This window comes from Astatotilapia calliptera, chromosome 4 (assembly GCF_900246225.1).
Source record: "Astatotilapia calliptera chromosome 4, fAstCal1.2, whole genome shotgun sequence".
Taxonomy (NCBI): Eukaryota; Metazoa; Chordata; class Actinopteri; order Cichliformes; family Cichlidae; genus Astatotilapia; species Astatotilapia calliptera.
Window position 1 is genome coordinate 1366113 of NC_039305.1, and position 19043 is coordinate 1385155.

Consider the following 19043-nt stretch of genomic DNA (forward strand, 5'->3'; position numbering starts at 1 on the left):
AAGAACCCAAAGCAAATATGATAATGTAACTCAAATGCATTATGTTTATTTACTCATTGTATTTAGTATGTTTCAACTTAAACCATTAAATTTCTTGTACTAAGATGCTGTATTTATTCAAACTTATTTAAAGTGTTACATGCTCATATTCAAATTAAGTTAAATTAACTTAAATAGTTGTATTTAAACAACTCAATCCAATTGGGGAAACCGATTGCACCAAATGGTTCAAGTACTATTAACACAAAACCAAGCTATTATTCTTTCCATTCAGTTTTTATTAACTTTAACTGCAGAGAAAATACAGAATGAATACAACCATACTTTCAGTCATAACCTATGACTGCTAAAGCCATTATCAAATAACAAATAATTAGGCATTTTAAAACTTGCACTTTTAGGGAATTTTGAATGTTTTTTGTAGCATTTTGAAAATCGATTAAATGTACAAAACACAAATTTAGTCATGTAGACCTGATACATAGGTGTACATCATAAAAAAACAATAGTCTAGAGGCAATTAGAGCCATAACAATCACAATTTTAAGTAACATTTAGTATAATAATGAAATCACATGCACTACAGCAATGCAACTATAGAAAACAGCTGAACTAAGGATGTCACTAACAAAAAGTATTCTCAAAGGTATTTGTGGCTTCGCAACAGTTTTGCCCAGACCTCGAGTGAACTGGCACTCATCACACAATTAAAAAATAAAGCATGAAAGTATACTGTACATATTGACTAATTATCAGTTATCTCGCAAAAGATTTCCATGTAACTAAAATATGTTTTTAGAAATAAGCTTAAGATTACACACTATGTGAAGATTTTTTTCAATCACAAACAAAACGTCAAATATGGATTTTCTCCTTATTCTTAGCTTTCTCCACATTGCCTTTTAGAAAGCTAATTACCCAGAACAAATAAAACTATTGAAGCCATTCACAGATAACTGAAAAAGCACGAATATAGTGACCAGTGAAAAACAAACATCATCTGCACAAGCTCATTTTTTAGTGTCTGCAATTTTGGTTTTAGTTGCTTTCTCTCATCGTCTAGCTGCAGCAACACTACTTGAATGAACTCAAAAAAGCCAGTATACTTCATAGGATAGCTCAGATGCAGAGCATAGATTAGCCCAAACAAAGACACCAGGGCATCAGTCCATGAGTGATGAGTCATAACAAACTGATCTTCAAGTTCTATGAACACTTGGCGTGGTGAGAAAGGAACTCCTCCAGGCACCTCCTCTTCATCGACATCAGCAACCAGAGCAATTCTATGGCTTCATAGAACTCAATTTCACCCTAAGATATAATACAGAGTGCACAATTATTCATCTGTAATATCTCTGTTAAAAGCATAAATACAAATGTTCAGGCGCCTTTCTTCAGTTTTTCAAATTCTATATATCATAACATGTTTTAAGTTGACAGTGAAGGTTCATTTTTCATTCATCCAGGTAGTCAAATCAAGGATGAAAGAAGTTTATAAGTCATTCAACTTCACGTCTTCAACTTTCAACCCAAGTCCAGATGACTTATAAACTCCTTTCAACCTTTTCTAAATTCAAATGTGCAAATTATTGTAATACCAAAGTACCTTGCATGTTTTGAAAATCTCTGAGGTACATTGGTAGGCCGGCCAGAACTGCTGTTCTAGTTGCATAGATGTCGTTTGTGTCCTTATATATATATATATATATATATATATATATATATATATATATATTAGGGGTGAAACGATACACAAAATTCACGGTTCGGTTCGATACTTTGGTGTCACGGTTCGATATTTTTTCGATACAAAAAAAATGTTCATGCCTTTTTAATTTGTCATTTATTAAAATTATAAATATATATTTTAACTCAAAAGTACAGTTTTTAAATTTAACCCTAACCCTTGTGCGTGTTTTTTATTTTGACAGCGAATGCGCACCTGCGGACCACTTATGTGCAGCCCTGGTTATTTAGCTCATCATATCGCAGCCACAGAAATTATTTTGTCCATGAAACCATAAAGCTGCATTTTCTTTTTGCCTTATAGTCTGATTTGTCATAACTTCTCCGTTTTGTGGTAAGCTTTTCTTTGGCTGTCACTTCTTCACCCTGACCTGTCTTATTTGGCTCAGCAGAACTGAAATGCTTTTACACGCTCACTCACATAAGCTCAGCGATTCTCTGCGCGATCAACCTCTCACATGTTTAAGCTGCGGGAGATTTCACTTGTCATGTTTGCATAGTAAGCTAACGATTAATAAGACGATGTCAGAGGAATTGGTGCACAAATTATCATCACTCACAGATCAGTGCTGTCGCTCTCTATACACAGTTCGCACGATTACAAAGTGAAAGCAAAAAAGCAAGCGCAAATTCAAACGCGATTGCAATATGTCACATATTGACAGTGGCTCACCCAATGACATAATTACCCAGCTACATTTCTGAAAGAATGCAAAAGCATTGACATATATTTTTCCTACAATAGCCCGACGGGCAAGGCAGAGAGATTTTTGTAGCCCGACTGAAAAAATCGCTAGCTCCGGGACGTCGGGCTAGCGATATTGCAAGCCCTGTATCTGATTGAGGAATCACTCATCTTTGGAAAAGAGAGTTTATTACAGAGAAATGGCTCTTTCCAAAATAAAAGCTATACTATCCGCTTCTTCTGGGCTATATTCTCAGCAGCATAAGGAGAATCCTGTGCTAACAGCTGTCTAAATGACTCGGCTAAAGTTAGTAGCATGCTTGTTGTTTTTGTCTTTGCACTAGGATGATGTCGGCGTAAATGTGCAGTCATATTCGTTGTGTTCCCACTAGTGCTTTCAGGTTAATCTCGTTGAAATGACCTTAACGCCACAACAGGCAAATCTCCGTTAACGAGCTACCGCCGATCGCTCCGTGCATGGGGCTAGACGGCCAACACGTTAACGAGCTAACTGCGCTAACACACTAGCTCCCACCAATGTAATTGAGCATTGCGTGGCACATCCAACATACTGTTTTACTTTAGTCCATGACTCGCTTACCTTCAGGGTCATACGTCACATGAAAACCAAAATAATTCCAAACGCCAGATCTGAATGACGTTCAATTTGCCTGTTGCAAGTAGAGCTTAACTTCTGTCTTGCTAGCTTGCCCTGCGCTCTTCCTTCTGACGATGCTGTCTGTGTGGAGCGCTCAGTGGATCTGCGCTCGACAGTGCAGCCTAGGCGGAGTAGTCGAACGCAGATTCACTGAGCGCTCCACACAGACAGCATCGTCAGAAGGAAAGTTGATAAAATAAATTACAAATGTTGTATTGTTCGATACATATGCGTACCGAACCGAAAGCACTGTATCGAACGGTTCAATATCAATACGAATATCGTTGCACCCCTAATACATATATATGTATATATATATATATATATATATATATATATATATATATATATATATATATATATATATATATATATATAAACAAACACATAACAATGGCAACTGCCAAGCAAGCAGAATAATAATTAGTATCTTTTAAATACCTGTTTTCCATATGCCGACAAAAGCTGCTCCATCCTTTCACCGACCCGTCCAGTTTTCCTCTTTTTGTAAAGTCCAGTCAGCTGAGGAGCATAATCATCCAGCGCAGCATAAAACACATGTGGCAGATTCTGATTGGTGATCCGATGAAATTCAAAGTAGAGCTGAAGAGAATTCCAAAAATATTATAAGCAAAACACAGCATACTATATGAGCAGCAAATGTTATATACATAGTTGTACTTACCTGTGTCTCATGAAAGAGTGCTGGCCATGGTCCCTCGCCTGGCAAAATTTGAGGTTATTGGATGAGGGCGATTAACTTTGTCAGAATGTTGGTATGGAAAGTGCAGAATTGCTCTGTTTAAGTCTTCTAAGTTAAAATATCTCTTAGAAATCAAACCTTTAAACAATGTGCCAACTCCACTGAAATGACACCTTCAAACAGGTCGTGTAGGAAGTCAGGTGGGAAGCCTGTGACAGGATGAAAGAAAGAGAGATGGTCAGAAGGAACACAGGTGTTTTTAACACCATAGTTTTCCTTAATGTCATCATTCTGAAGCTCTTGCACAATAATTATCATGAGCATCTTTTGTTCTCATTACATAATTCCCTGTAACAGCATTTTCTGTTTGCATTTCTGTTTGGGTGGCATGACAAAACCTACAGAAATATGTAGACCTGAAACTCTCATTGAAACCAGCAAGTCCATGGGCAGAAGGTTGTCTGCCACAACAGAGTAGACAGTGCCTTTAAGACATTCACCAAGAGTCTCAATGTAGGCACCTACTTCTTCAAGAGTTTTCAGATCATTTAAGAGTGGTGACAGCATTTCCTTACACCCAAACTGGCGTACATCATTGGAATTGCACAGCAGAGCAAGCTGGGTGCAGTGTAGAGCAGAACAAGATTTAACTGGAAAGTTTTCCAGTGTCCAATAAACTGCAAAGACTTTATGTATTTTCTTTGAGGTACCAAGTGGGTTTGTGATCAAAATCATCCACATAAAGTATCATTGACAATTTCTGTCCCTCTTGTGACAGTAGAACATTTTCCTGGTAGTAGGATCCATCACAAAATGACATGAAATGTCCAGGAATCTGTGTGGGTGCTTGTTTAATTTCTTCAAGCACATCATTTTTTTTCAACAACAATTGCAAAGATGTGAGAATAGGCACATACATATAAGTGTGCTTTGACGATTCAATTAAATACTCCACAGGTTTGACATATGGAAAATTTTCTTCATAATATGATTTCCTCCTCTTTGCTGTAGATAGTGGTCCTTCAGATGTGACACATTTATGTAAAACATTACTATCAGAAACTGCCTGACAAATCTCATCCACCAGTTTGTCCGTATATGTACAGTTGTGCTTTTTCAGTATATCTACAACTGATTTTCTAACCAAAGGTTGTGATAACAAAAACAACTGATCAATATGCTCAATAATCTCCTGTGTTGCTCTCTGGGACACATGGAGAAGGGTCTGCATTTTCAAGAAAAATCCAGCCAGATTGTATTGCAACTGCTCTTCTAAACCCTCAATTCCACTGATTTCACTGGTGGATGCCACTTGATTGTCATCTGATGACTCTATTGAATCAAGCTGCATGTCATCTTTTTGTTCTACATTTATAACACTTTGCACAATGCCTTCATCGTAACTTGTTGAATTTTGGTGGTCTCTGCATTTGTGGGCATTGAAGGTTGAGTAGACATTGGTTTTAAAATTGCAGTTCTTGAAAGGACATGGAACAGTTTCTTTTCGTTTTAAATGCCCCCTCAGATGGATAAACATTTGGCTTTCAATAAATGGCTGCTTAAAATTACACATAGAGCAACAAAATCCATATTTATTCAAATCTGGATAAGAACCGTCTTTTCTTTGCGTGGGAGTGTGCATTCTTGACATGTGTATCTTTAATGAATTAAATGTATTAAATGTACACATGCATGTGTTGTAGAGACAGGGTAAGGGTGAAATTGTGGAGTACTGACCATGGTTGAGCCGATAATGCTTCAACAACATGACTTTTATGGCAGTAGAAAAACTAGACAAACTACACAACTTGCAATTCCACATTTTGATACCAAATCGTTTTAAAATCACCTTTACTGGTTGTCTTTAGTGCAGTGCTGGATGATCTCTCGGCATGCTACTGCTCCTTCAATCGTCAGACTGTAATAACACAAAAGCCATGAGGACAGAAAGCTAGCAGAACAGTTTTTACTTTTACTTCACTTAAAAACAGTCAATCTGAATAACACAAGCTTGGAAAACAGTAAGATTTATTCTTGCACTACAGTTCATTTTCAATTCAGGTTGGTCAACTACTCTATACGTTATAAAATAATAAAGCAATTTTACACAAGTGAAGTACACAATAGGCTAACCCTTGGAAAGTACAGAGTCAGAAACGTTTAGGTTTGGTGCAGTGCAGCTTTGAAAAGGTAAATTATTTCGCGACTAAAATGCCACTAACCATCATATTCAAAATTTGTGAAGGCGAACTTGTCCGTTAAACTCTTAAAATTAACACTAAATAAATTTTCTACTATTTTCACTGTGTCAAAAGTAGGCTACATTTGAACTTGATAAAGGTCAGAGTCAGAAAAGCGTAAACACTGATTTTACCAAAGGTTTTGTGGCATGCAGTTTGCAAAAATCAGACTACTTACCAACTATTGATTGAAACAAGCCACCAACCGTTAATTTTTTAAATTGTGAAGGCAGACTCCATACAGCGCTAGGCGGGAATTGTGTGCTGGCAAGCTAAGTTACGAGCTACTACAACAAAGTAGTCTGATAAATTACAACGAAGTACAACTAAAACAAAGCAGTCTGATAAATGTACGTTTTGTATGCTAGAAGTAAGCATTAACAAAAAAACAAAAATAACTTTATCTTGTACTTTCCACTCTCTTGACGAGGCTCCTGTCTCATGGCCGACAAGTCCAGGCAAAACACTGGGGGCGGGGCTGTGGATGATGACTAATACAAATGAATTAGCACAACTTAAACAGTTTAAAGCAACAGTACTTAAAACGTTACAAAAACATAATGTGTACTTATTACAATAAAGTTATTATATCATATGTATACTTTTGGGTCTACCTAACACACTTCATGAAAGTTACTTTAACTATTTTTCAGAACTGAGTAAGAACAACTTACTTCTTTTAGTAAGATGCACTGTTGGGTTTTACAGTGTGGAGATATGACGCAATACGATATATACAGGGTAAAATGATAAAATAAATAAGAACAGGATACAATATAAATATAAATATAAATGGAGTAAGAAGATTAAAAAATGAATAAGAATAAAATCAAAAAATATTAGGTAAATCCTAAATTAATAATAGAATAACAGGATAGAATAAATAAGCATAAAAAATAAATAAACGCTAAGTAAAAGCTAAATTAAAAAGGTGGGTCTTGAGCCTGTTCTTAAAAACATGTACGTTCTCTGCGGCCCTGAGCTCCTCCGGCAGGCTGTTCCACAGACGAGGACCATACCACTGAAAAGCTGCCTCTCCGTGAGTATGTGTCCTGACTTTAGGGACAATCAAAAGGCCAGCACCAGAGGACCTCAGCGTCCGCGAGGGTTCGTATGGTAAAAGCAGATCTGAGAGATAAGAAGGCCCAAGACCATTAAGACATTTAAAAACCAATAAAAGAACTTTAAAATCGATCCTGAAACACACGGGGAGCCAGTGCAGCGATTCTAAAACCGGTGTAATGTGGGCCCGCCCTCTGGTCTTCGTCAGCACACGAGCTGCCGAGGAACGACCTCACGAGTTTAACCAAACTGCAACTTCTGCCTGAAATCACCTAGAAAGCCATTTAATGTGAAGGTGGCATCGCCCGACCACTGCAATGACACCAACCAATGAAATTAAAGCAGCATCTGCACATAAAGTCGTACTGCAACGGGCTGTCACTACAGCGATGTGGCCGATCCTGCAACCACTGAGAGTCCATACAGCAAAACACCTGCAGCTAAACCAACCAATGACAACAATTTCTGCAGCCAATCACTGCAAACACTCAGAGCAACTAATCACCGACACTACGGCAACGCCAGCAATCTCTGCATCTACAGCAATCATTTCATTGACAACCTGCAACTAAACTGTTGCGGTGGATTGGTTCTCCACCCACCTGCTGTTCAAACCTTGCCTTTGGAAGGGGCAGTCAATCATAAACAAGTGTGTCTTAAAGGGGGAGGGACTAAAACAGACACAGGTTGACCCTGGGGGCCGCAGTAAGGCCCAGTATCAGATAAAGGATTATTGTCAGTCATGCAAAGCTGGGAGTGAGCAGAACAGGAGTTTGCTGTCGCTCCGGCCTCACTGATACATCGCTCTGACCGAGGGAGTCTTCACACTCATTGCTGTGACAGCAGGCAGCACACACACTGAAACACAAATACACTTCTCTTTGTGTTTTCCTTTAACAACCATCTGTTTGTGTAGCTGTGGCACTCTGTGACCTTTATTTTTAAAGGTGCTCGTACAGCCTCAGACTGGGTGGATGAAAAATGGTTCACTTTAATGCTTCTGTGCTGCTTCTGTTTACGTCTCCATCGAAGATGAGTTATAGGAGCATATCTCCTTAAACATGACACGTGTTTTTTGCTTCACTGTCTCCTCTGTGAGCGCCTCCTCCTGCCAGTGTTTGGGGTCATTTAGCTTCTCGCTTTCTCCTCATTTGTTATTGTTTTCACCTCAAATCCCCTTCCTCTCCCTCCCCTGCTGCATTATGACAGCTCCCCTCCCCCTCCCTCGCACCTCCTCCTTTGCTCATCTGTTGTTTCTCCTCCTGTCTTGTTACTTTTCCATCTCTTGTTCCTTCTGCAGACACCTGGAGATGCCTCTATCTCAGCCCCCACACATGTAACACGAACGCTCTTTAAAATTTTATTTCCCCTGCTTTTCTTCTCTGTTTCCCATCCTCCCCCACCTCCCCACCTTCCTCCTCCTCCTGCTGTCCATGTCCTCATCTCTCCTCTCGCAGCCCCAGCAGAGTCCTTTAATAATTTATAAGAATCTAAAATTCAAATGCAGCTCGCTGGGATAGAGAGAGAGAGAGCTTTTATTAACAGTGAAGAACCAGACCTCTCTCTCCTCTCCCACCACATCCCAACATCTCACTCCCTTGCTGACGGTTACCATGACAACCCTCTCGTCCTAGAAACAAGTTGCAAGAAAATGAAGTCTGCCACCTCATTATGTCTCCGTCCTTCCTCCCTCGCCACCTTAACGTCAAATAAAAAGACACGAAAACATAAAAGCATCTGTATGAACATGCAACACGCCGACTTTTTAAGATGACGTTGAACACAAACGACTGTTTCGCTTTTGCAAACTGAGCCTCTGCGTTTCCAGTATCGATTACTGTGAACTTAAACACCCACACACCTTCTCCTGATTTATGGCCTTCTATTAAGCTGCTGATGGGCTGTGAATAACACACAAGTGACTCACGCAGTTCAACAGCCCGACCGCATTCAAAAAGGGAACTTTTTTTTGCCTTTGCCATCAGAACATCATGACGGAAAATGACAACGAATCCACATTTTTGCACAGATTTGGCCTTTAAAGGCACATGGTCCCAAACTTTTATCAGCTGTAAAACAGCCTGTTTCAGTTTAAGCGATGCTTTCAATAAACTGCATGCTCAGAAAACTGTTTTGTCTCACTCCCATTTCTTCTTGTTGCATATTTAAGATTGACTTGGAACCTTGTTACAATCCAACTGTGCAAAATGTGAATTTTTTGACAGTTTTTTTTTTTGATTGGGACTGTATGTGCACCTGTGGGATTTGCATAAAATATTTGCATACATCATATAGATGTTGGTACTCACAGACAATGTTTATGCAAAGTCTCATCAAGACTGGTCCACCAGTCTAGAAGGAAACAGGGAACATGCAAGCATACACGGATAAGCTGCGATATAAAATACTTGGACCAAGCTCATGCTTAAACATCAGCAGCAGTCATATTGATTCATTTCATTTCCTTTCACTTATTTATTTATAAAGCACATTTAATAACAACAGGGAGCTGACCAAAGTGCTGTACAAAATAACAGTTAAACAATGACATTGACAACAACATTAGGTAAGAAAATTAAAAGAAAATTAGGATAAAATAATTGGTAACTCTCACACAGTTTCGAAAGCCAGAGTAAAAAAATATGTTTTAAGATGTGATTTAAAAAGAGTGACAGTCGGGGCCTTTCTAATGTGGAGAGGTAGATCGTTCCACATTTTCAGTGCCACAACCGCAAATGCCCGATCTCCTCTATGAACCATCCTAGACTTATGTGAGGTAAGGAGCAGGTGATCGCTTGATCGAAGGGCTCTAGAGGGCGTATAAAGCTGCAATGGGTCAGACAAATAGTCCGGTGCCCGGCCAATTAGCACTTTATTAGTCAAAAGTAAGATTTTGAATTTAATTCTAAAACGCACTGGAAGCCAATGAAGGGAATCAAGCACCGGAGTAATATGTTGGTGTTTCTTCACACGAGTCAAAAGGCGAGCTGCAGCATTCTGTACCAGTTGGAGCCAGGCCGAGCTGGACTGACTGACACCCACATATAGTGAACTGCAGTGATCCAGTTGAGATAAAATGAACGCATGAATGGCTCGTTCCAAGTTTCTAAAGGATAAAAAAGATCTCACTTTGGATAGGAGCATTAATTTAAAAAAGGGCCGCTGGACAGCTGAATTAATTTGTTTCTCGAATGTAAGTTTGCTATCCAAGAAAACCCCACGTTTTTTACAAGTGTTTTAACAGCACGTTAGGTTGCATAAGTCCAAATCTGGGGCATTGAAATTACAGCTCGGTCCAAAAATAATTACCTCAGTTTTATCCTCGTTGAAGGTAAGAAAATTTGAGGCCATCCAGGTTTTAACTTCGTCAAGACATTTGACTAGCGATTCCATGGGTGTGGAGGTGTTTCTATTAAACCGAAGATAAATCTGGGTGTCGTCAGCATATGAGTGAAAGCAGATGTTATGCTTCCTAAAGATTAGGCCTAGGGGCAACATATAGATTGAGAAAAGAATTGGGCCTAATACGGATCCCTGCGGGACACCACAAGTAAAAGGAGCTGGGGAAGAAATAAAATCATCAAGGCTCACGGAAAAAGTCCTCTCGGAGAGATACGGCCTAAACCGTTCCAAGAGGATACCTTTGATACCACATTGCTCCAAACGGGAGATCAGAATGCTGCGGTCAACAGGATCAAAGGCTGCAGTTAAGTCTAGGAGCAGGAGCACAGCTGGGTCATACCGGATTAAGTATTTTTAGGAGGGCATTTTCTGTGCTGTGGTGGGTTTTGAAGCCCAACTGGAACTTCTCGAAGGTATTATGACTATTTAGAAAGGTTTGTAGCTGCTCAAATACAATCCTTTCTAAAATTTTTGACAGAAACAGTAGCTTGGAGACAGGTCTAAAATTAGCAAGAACAGAAGAATCAAGGTTTGGCTTTTTAAGCACTGGCTGCACTACAGCGTGCTTGTATCCAGTTGGTACCACTCCAGAGCTGAGACTACTATTAAAAATAGTTAAAATGTCAGGACCGACTACCTTAATAATCTTTTTTAGAAAATGGGTTGCTATTGCAAAGATCTTCCACCTGGTTAAGACATACAGCCTCAATCTGGTCAAAAGCAGTTGAGGAGGTATATGTTAATGAGACATTATACAGAGATGGGGTAGATGTAGATGTAAATGGGGCGATCACATCAAGAATAATCTTGCATTTATTATTAAAATTCGAATCCATCTGCTCAATACCATCACCAAGGGAAGAATTCGACAGTCTTTCAAAGGCAGTGGAAAACTGTTCTGTGGCCGTTGGTTTAAAAACACGATAACGTCGTGTTGAGGATGTAGGTTTAAGATGGCAATGAGATAAAAGTATATTAAACACTAATGGACAGTGGTCAGAAAAGATTGCATCACTTATTTCCAAATTAACAACTGGTAATCCCAAAGACAACACGAGGTCCAACGTGTGGCCCTGTACATGTGTTGGATCCAATACATGCTGGATGAGGCTAAAAGACTCAATCAAATTTCTTTAGCCAGCTGGCTGTGGGGGCAGCATACATAGTTTAATAGTTTAATAGTTTAATTATTTATATAGCACATTTAATTACAACAGGAGCGTTGACCAAAGTGCTGTACAAGAATACAACATACATAATAAAACAACTTAGAGTATTAAACATGGATATTAAAATCACCTACTAGTAAAATTTGATCATAACTCGGGATGATTCCTGCTAAAAAAGTTGAAAAATCTCGAATAAAATCTTTGTTATATTTTGGAGGTCTGTATATTACTCCAATTCAAAAAGTAGGATTTCGAAGCTTGAGTAGAAGTCTGTTGAAAGTTGTTTATATGTTAGTCTCTTCCTGAGGACAGCCGGAACTCCGCCCCCGCGTTTGCCCATACTCGGCAGATTTAAATAACAGTCAGAAGGTAGAGGTTCAGTAAAACAACTGAGCTCACCTCAGCCAATAGGAGCCCGTTGAAGCGTCCGCAGGTTCTGGAAGTTTACTCCTCTCCGACAATGTCGCGGCGGTCGCAGGCATTCATGTACAGTAAAACACCAATGTGGAGTGTTTCTGTGCCAAAGAAGTACTTTAACTTTTTTCAGAGTTTCCAAAAATACATTCATGTTTGTATTAAGATGCTGTAACAGTGTGGCTGCTTACACTGAATAGTGATGGGATTTCCAGCTCTTTTTAGAGAACCGGCTCTTTCGGTTCGGCTCACTAAAAAAAGCCGAATCTTTTCGTTCGCGACCGACACATTACTAACACTGAAGAAAAAGGTCTAAAACAAGCAGAAGAATAAACACGTGGAACTCCCGACTCCCATGAAACAACCTGAAGCCCAAACTGAGCCATGCAACAGATGGAAAAACACCCCCAAACCTGAAAGAATGACCGGATAAAACATGAGATCAAGGTCCGGGAGCAACTGAAGCAAGAGAGGATAAACTATGAAAAAACTGGTGCTTTCGTAACAACACGGGGCAGTGAGGATGGGAGGATCTGGAGGCTGTGTCCCACTGGAAGTCTTCCATTTGTTTTATTTAGTCCAAAAAAGAAAAGTCTAAGTTATACTTACAAACTCTCCCCTCGGGGTGAGACCATCTTATCGGAGCGAGGCTCCCCGAGAGAGTCAAGTGAGTCTTCGCACATCCGCCGGTGTGGGCAAAACGACAATCTCCCTCCAGAGATTTAGCACATCTTTATTGTTATTGTTTTTCATGTGCTCGTGGGATTTGCTCATTAATAGAAAACAACTAAATTCCTAGGTAATTTTCTTAGCATCAGGTGACACCGGTGTTTCTAACAGTTCTTCCTCCTGAGTGTAAAATGATTGTACAGTAAAATGATTGTATCTCTACAGTTTAAAGATGTAATAAGCTTTGCCCTGCACAGAGTGGATAGTGAAACAAATGGAATCATCATAAATACATTATTTCATATTTATTACTTCCCCCTCCTCTTTGCTTTATTATTGTAGCTCTAGTAATAAATATGTAAGGATTCTGGATCAGCACCGTGATGCCCATAGTATATACAGTATTCTGAAGAAGGTCTAAAGTGTCACTGTGTGTGCATGTGTGTGTTTTATGTATATAGATTTTTTTAAATTATTACTCATGATATAACATTGTCCAGACATGCCTGGTAAGGACATGAGGAGGAAACAGCAGGAGCTGTGTGAGGCTACTAAAGGCAGGGCTATAACATTTTTCTGTCATCATTTTATTATAGATTAAGTGCAGGAGTTGTTAGGTGTGGATAATTAGATTATAGTTTATTGCAATAGCAAGTTGTGCCTTGTTCTCAGATAGACAGCAAGTGGAGAGTGATATATGAAATGATGGGATGGAAGGAAGAAGAGAAGCAAAGAGTGATTCACAGGCAGAGCCTAAATTATTTCTCACAGTTTTTTGTGTCCTTATGGTTCCAAGCGCTGTCACCAATCTTTGCATTTTGTTATTATCTCATGACACTTGTTTAATCAGCTACCATCTCTCCTGTGGACTTTTTAATGTCTACAGTCTCAGATCAACACAGCCCTGCCCTTCCCATATTAGATTCTTGATGAATGTGTGTTGTTGTTATTCAGCCTGGTTCAATGTGCCCCTTTTTAACTTTGGGCACCCGCCCCTTTAAACCTCTCTGCACAGCCCTGCTCCATCTCACAAGAGCCTTACTTACTTCTTTGATTGTTCCCGTCTCATAGATAATGGATTCAAGGTTCTCATCGCTTGGACTAGAGGAGCTGGGTAAAGTCTCCCTCTGCTTGCACAGGCAGCTCAGCCTACCTGCATATCTCCTCAGACACAAAGCATGCGTCTCTTTTCATGTTGGTTGTTTGATTGTGATGTTAACATGGACTGCATTTTGATTTAAGACGAAATTATCATTTAAAAAACATCCTTAAATATAAACATGGAGACACACAGATAATATCCGCCATCACATTATATTGGCATAAAGTTTCTGGGCACTGACTCGGGGGATTCAGGATTCAATATCATGTTGGAATCACATGAAAGTTTGTAAAGTTTGATACTTGAATTCTGCACAGACAAAAAACATGTGCGGCAGATGTAAATGTGCGTGTTCCTCCAGCCTACGAAGGTCTCGCATTGACGTCAACAGAAACGATGGCGTGCACTGGCAAGCCGTGGTTACTCAGAGAGCGAGTCACACTTTCAATGAGCTTCCCGTATCAAACTTTACGACCCAGCGAGCGATAACAACATTCAGTCCCCAGAGACGACCGGCGTGTAGCGAGAGAGCCAGCGAGCGGGATTTTTATTTTGGTTCAAGCCGCCAGCAAAAGCGTTTCTGTGCCGCTGCTCTCGGCAGATTCATGAGCCTGCAGACGTCGAGGAGGTCGTAATTTAACATGGGCTTTATTGCCTTCAAACATAATCAAATATTCAACATCAGAAGTCAAGATCAACGGTGTCTTTGATAAATGTTTTGTGTACAACCATACTCATTCATTATGCTCCATAAAGCAATCAATTTAAGGCATGCACAGGCACAACGAGAGTCCGGTGTCAGGACACAGCAATCAATAATAAGAGGACATAATGAAGTTGGTATACTCATGCTTACACCATCCCCCGCCTTGCAGTTTCTCCTTTGTCTTAAAAAGAAAAAGCAAGAAGCAGGTCATACTGAGCGATACAAACAGTAGATTACCATGTAAATACAAAAGAGATTCAGAGGATGAGACTAGAAATATAAAAATACAAAGATCAGGTTATCAGGTGTTCAAAGAGCATTTACAAAAGAAATGAAAATGAAAACTGGTGTAACATAAAGAGTTAAAGTAGGCATCAAATGAACGGACCGTCACTAACTGCAGCTTCTATACAGCATGTACAGGCGTGTGTTCAAAATGAGAAGCTCTTGAGAAACTTTTCAGTATTTAAATGACAAAATGACAAAAGTCTTTTAGGTATTTTGGAAAAAATGTAACCTAATTTCATGACCACTGATGAGTAAATTATGGCATAGAAATAATTAGCTAAACATAACAGAACATACAGTACAGCCACACTGGTACTGGTTCAAAATTAGCATAACCGTATTAAATGTGATTCTATTTGCTTTGAATACGATTGTTTAAAAACATGAGCACTAATAAAATTTAAGTGGTAAACATGCAAATGTAATTTTTTTACTTTTTCTTGTTGGAAAGCAGATTTCTAGCTAACTGCTGCTACTGAGTTTTAGATTTTGTGCTAAGCTAATCATATTCTGCATCATTTTATTTAAAACAATTCAAATAATTTCTCTATGAAGAACCAGACACCGTCACCACAAAGCAGTTCGATTTAAATATTTTCACACATTATAGTTTCGTGTCAGGATTAACTATTTAGCTAGCAATGCGAATGTTAGCTTCCTTGTATTTAATTAAACATTGTGCCTAAAAACCCCACTGAAGAACAATTCTCTGTCTGTTCATAGTAAGAGTTATTTTCTGTCAGTATAGTGTCACAGAGTCACTTGATCATATTAAACATCATTGTGGTTTCATTTAAAGCATGCAAAGCTTTTGTGCTAAGCTAAGCAAATCCAAAAGTATTTTAGAAACATTTATTTAAGTAAATTTCAAACAAATCGCAAATTTTCTAAATGAAAAGCAAATTTATATATTTTCAAGCATTCTTTAGTATCTAGATTTGTTAGCTAGCATGCCAGCCTCCCACACTTTGCATTGTCAAATAAAATGTTAGCTTCCCGACTGAAGAACCTAGCTATCTACTCACTGCAGACTCATTTTCTGTAAATTTATAATGTTAAGGAATTAGAAGTTCATATTAATCATGGCCAAGTTTTCCAAAAACAAGTCAAACATATGCTTATGGATGTTTTCAACATTGTGTTGACTTTTATTTAAATTTATTTATGTTACGATATCATGGGATTACAACTAAAAGCGCAGAATTTAAGGCACGTTTCAGATGTTCTGAGATCATCTTTTACTGGATTGTTTTCAGAGTTTGAACTTTGGGGTCATTCATGTCATCAAATATTATCCGAAAACTTTTACATTTATTATATTATGACATCGTGCTGGGCACAGCCAAAAAACACCCCAAAGTAAGGCGAGTGTAGCTTGCTGCTGACCCTCAGCAGGCTTCCAGAATCTGGCCAATCAGAAGACAGTGGGTTTTAGCCGGAGGAGGCATAAGAAAGATTTCAAAAAGATGAACCTAAAACAGCTAGTATGGCATCTTCTTAAAAAAATATTTTCTAAATTAGAAAACAAGACTATTTTACTAATTGTTTCTTTAAAGATGATAAATGCTGGTTACCAAAATCTTCCTCAGAGCTTTTCATTTCTCAGTGTAAGACAGCTTGATTCTTATAACACAGTTTCCTGTTTAAATGTGTGTTGTAGAGATTTTTCTATTTACACGAGTTGTGCTGCTGGACAAATGAAGAAACTTATAGATTTGTGGAAATATGTTCACAATCAAAACCCTGCATGTAGATATCGTAATTACAATGGCTGCAGTGAAACTCTCACAGGAACAGAAGCACAAAGATTTAACAGTCACTTAGAAATCGGTGACACCGTGTGATGTGCGGTTGGTTAATAAAACAGGGTAGGCAGCTTTGAGAGGTAGCGCAAGCAAAGTCTGTATGAAACCGTGTAAGAGTACACCACCACAGCGGGAATCAGCAAAGCTAGCATTCGTACTGATAACGAGCCAGGCCTTTTTTTTCCTTTTTAGTTTACAATTTATTTTTTTGCATAATGTGATTAGTAAACAGGCATGCTACATACAGAGTGGGCGGAGTGAAGGTGCGAATGGGATGGACGGGACCTCGTGCTGCATTCATGTCATACTGGAAGTATTTGTGTTGGTTTACGACACGTTTCTGATTTTTTGTGTGAAAATACAGACAATGAAACCTGCGCTAAATAAAGTTCTATATTTAACAAATGTTGTGACGCTGTCGACAAACGTACATCTAAGCCTTAAACAACCACCTCTGCAGTGACACAGTCGATGATGCGACTAATAACATTTGTGAAATATGACATGAATGCAGCACTACAAGACCCTCCTTTCCTCCCCCACCTCTGAGCCTGACCTCACCTGACCTTACCTGTACACTCTGATTGGCTCTCAGTCCAAACGTGTCACCTGATCTCCTTAAAGACCTGCAGTGCGTTTTTGGCACTGAGGTGACTGCAGTTACATCTCAGTGACAAACCTAGACCGGCTGATGGGTTACCTTCCAATTAACATCCCATACTGTTTATTTACATAGTGCTACTCAGTTAGCTCGCCTGCTAACTGAGGCTACAGTCTGTATAAAAGCATTCAGTAATAAATACTCCAAGCATGCACAGGTTATAGGAGATGAAGGGCTGATTTAGTTCCACAACAACAGCTTATATCCTCAAAGAACCCCCAAAATTTCTGTTAGCACGCACACATTTCCACACAGAGAGGCTAAAAGAGAAAGCAGTCCTGTGCTGATTGACGTGCACTCTCTGGTATTTGGCACAGCGTCACGCTGAGGCTCGGCAAGCTGAGAGAACGGCGACTGGACGAGGACAAAATGAACGTTTTGAGAGGTTTTCTGTGTAAAACTCAAGCAGTTAAACAGCCAGTGTGCTCTAAATGGGGTCATGTCATAACCACAGCTACACCTGACAACTAAAAATGAGTGTGTGGCCCAGAATCGCATTTCAACAGCAATAAAAATCATGATTTCAGGTTTCCTAAACAGTGTCTGGCTGCAGACAGTCCCTCCTGGCTTCGTGTACAGTGGATTTGATGAATCATCAGGTAAACTGTAAACTCCATCACAAACATCTGTAAATGTTGGATGGATTGATAATGCCAAAGCTGTTTCACAGCTGCACACTAATCAGATTTGGGCATTAGCATTAGCATTAGCATAGTTTAACTTGGAAAATGAAAGGCTTGTAAGAAAGAAGGAGACACCTTATAGATCTTATAGATATCTCAGACTGACTTACAAACGAATTACATTGATGACTCCTGTTGAATAACTGCAATTAAAATAAGTAAAACACACATGACTTCACCACCTTTAAGCTCCTGCGTCACATGTACGTGAACCTGTGTAGTCTCCTTTAGGCCCTTGTTAGTGAACGCCTTATCCTGAACATGTAAAACGCTCATCCGTTCAGTTCTTTATTAGCAACTTTGCTATCAGTTCTAAGACAACAGGTCCTTTTAACCCTCTGGGGTTGACGGACGCGCCGACGCGTCAAAATCACATGACCAATTTAAGACGACATAGCTACAAGATGCAACAACCCAGAGTCTCCAGTTTAACTTGGGTCGAAAGGGCGGACTTCAAACTATATACCAGTTTTTAAATTGTGTGGATAGGCCATGTAAAACCAGAGTTATGATCAAAAATGCATGCAATGTTTTTTTCTGAACATAACAGTGGTGTTTACAGCGAGAGGAAAAAGAAAAAACACCCCTTCCCTTCCCTATTGGTGTTAAATTGTGCCATGTCAACCAAACAAAAGATGATATGGCAACATGTGGCATTTGGTTGTTTAGGGAGAGGGGGAGGTGACGCTCGTGAGAGAAAGCGGGCGGGCATAGTGGACAGAAACCAGTTTGTTGGACTGGCACAAATAATGTGTGTACCTTCTTATTTGATGCAGAAAACCGAATAGTTCAGTAAATAGATTTAAATGGTGAGAACCAGCCAATTCCAGTTTCCAACAATGGCGGCAGAGACTTAGTTTTAATATTACTTTTCAGTGTTTTATTTGTTCGTGAGTAAATCGGTTTGGCTGAGATTAAAGTTATGAGATTAGATTAAATGTAACTTTATTAATCGACGGGAGGGTTCCTCCGGGTTTTCACACAGCTGAATAAAACTAATTAAAGAAAGTGTGAGACGGTTGAGAGTTTACGTCAGTGCCCGGTTATATT

The 19043-nt window shown here is 39.2% G+C and overlaps 1 long non-coding RNA gene across 2 annotated transcripts; it reads right to left on the reverse strand.

Moving 5' to 3' along the window:
* Positions 1–257: 257 nt before the first annotated feature.
* LOC113020152 (uncharacterized) lies at positions 258–6733 on the reverse strand. Of its 2 annotated transcripts, none has more exons than XR_003272164.1 (6): positions 6444–6733; positions 5642–5710; positions 3931–4001; positions 3775–3812; positions 3531–3692; positions 258–1311 (listed from the first exon to the last, which is right to left on the reverse strand). It is a non-coding gene; the product is annotated as an uncharacterized LOC113020152 (long non-coding RNA). The 2 variants fall into 2 exon arrangements; XR_003272163.1 differs by lacking the exon at positions 6444–6733 and adding an exon at positions 6211–6435.
* Between the last annotated feature and the right edge of the window lie 12310 nt (positions 6734–19043).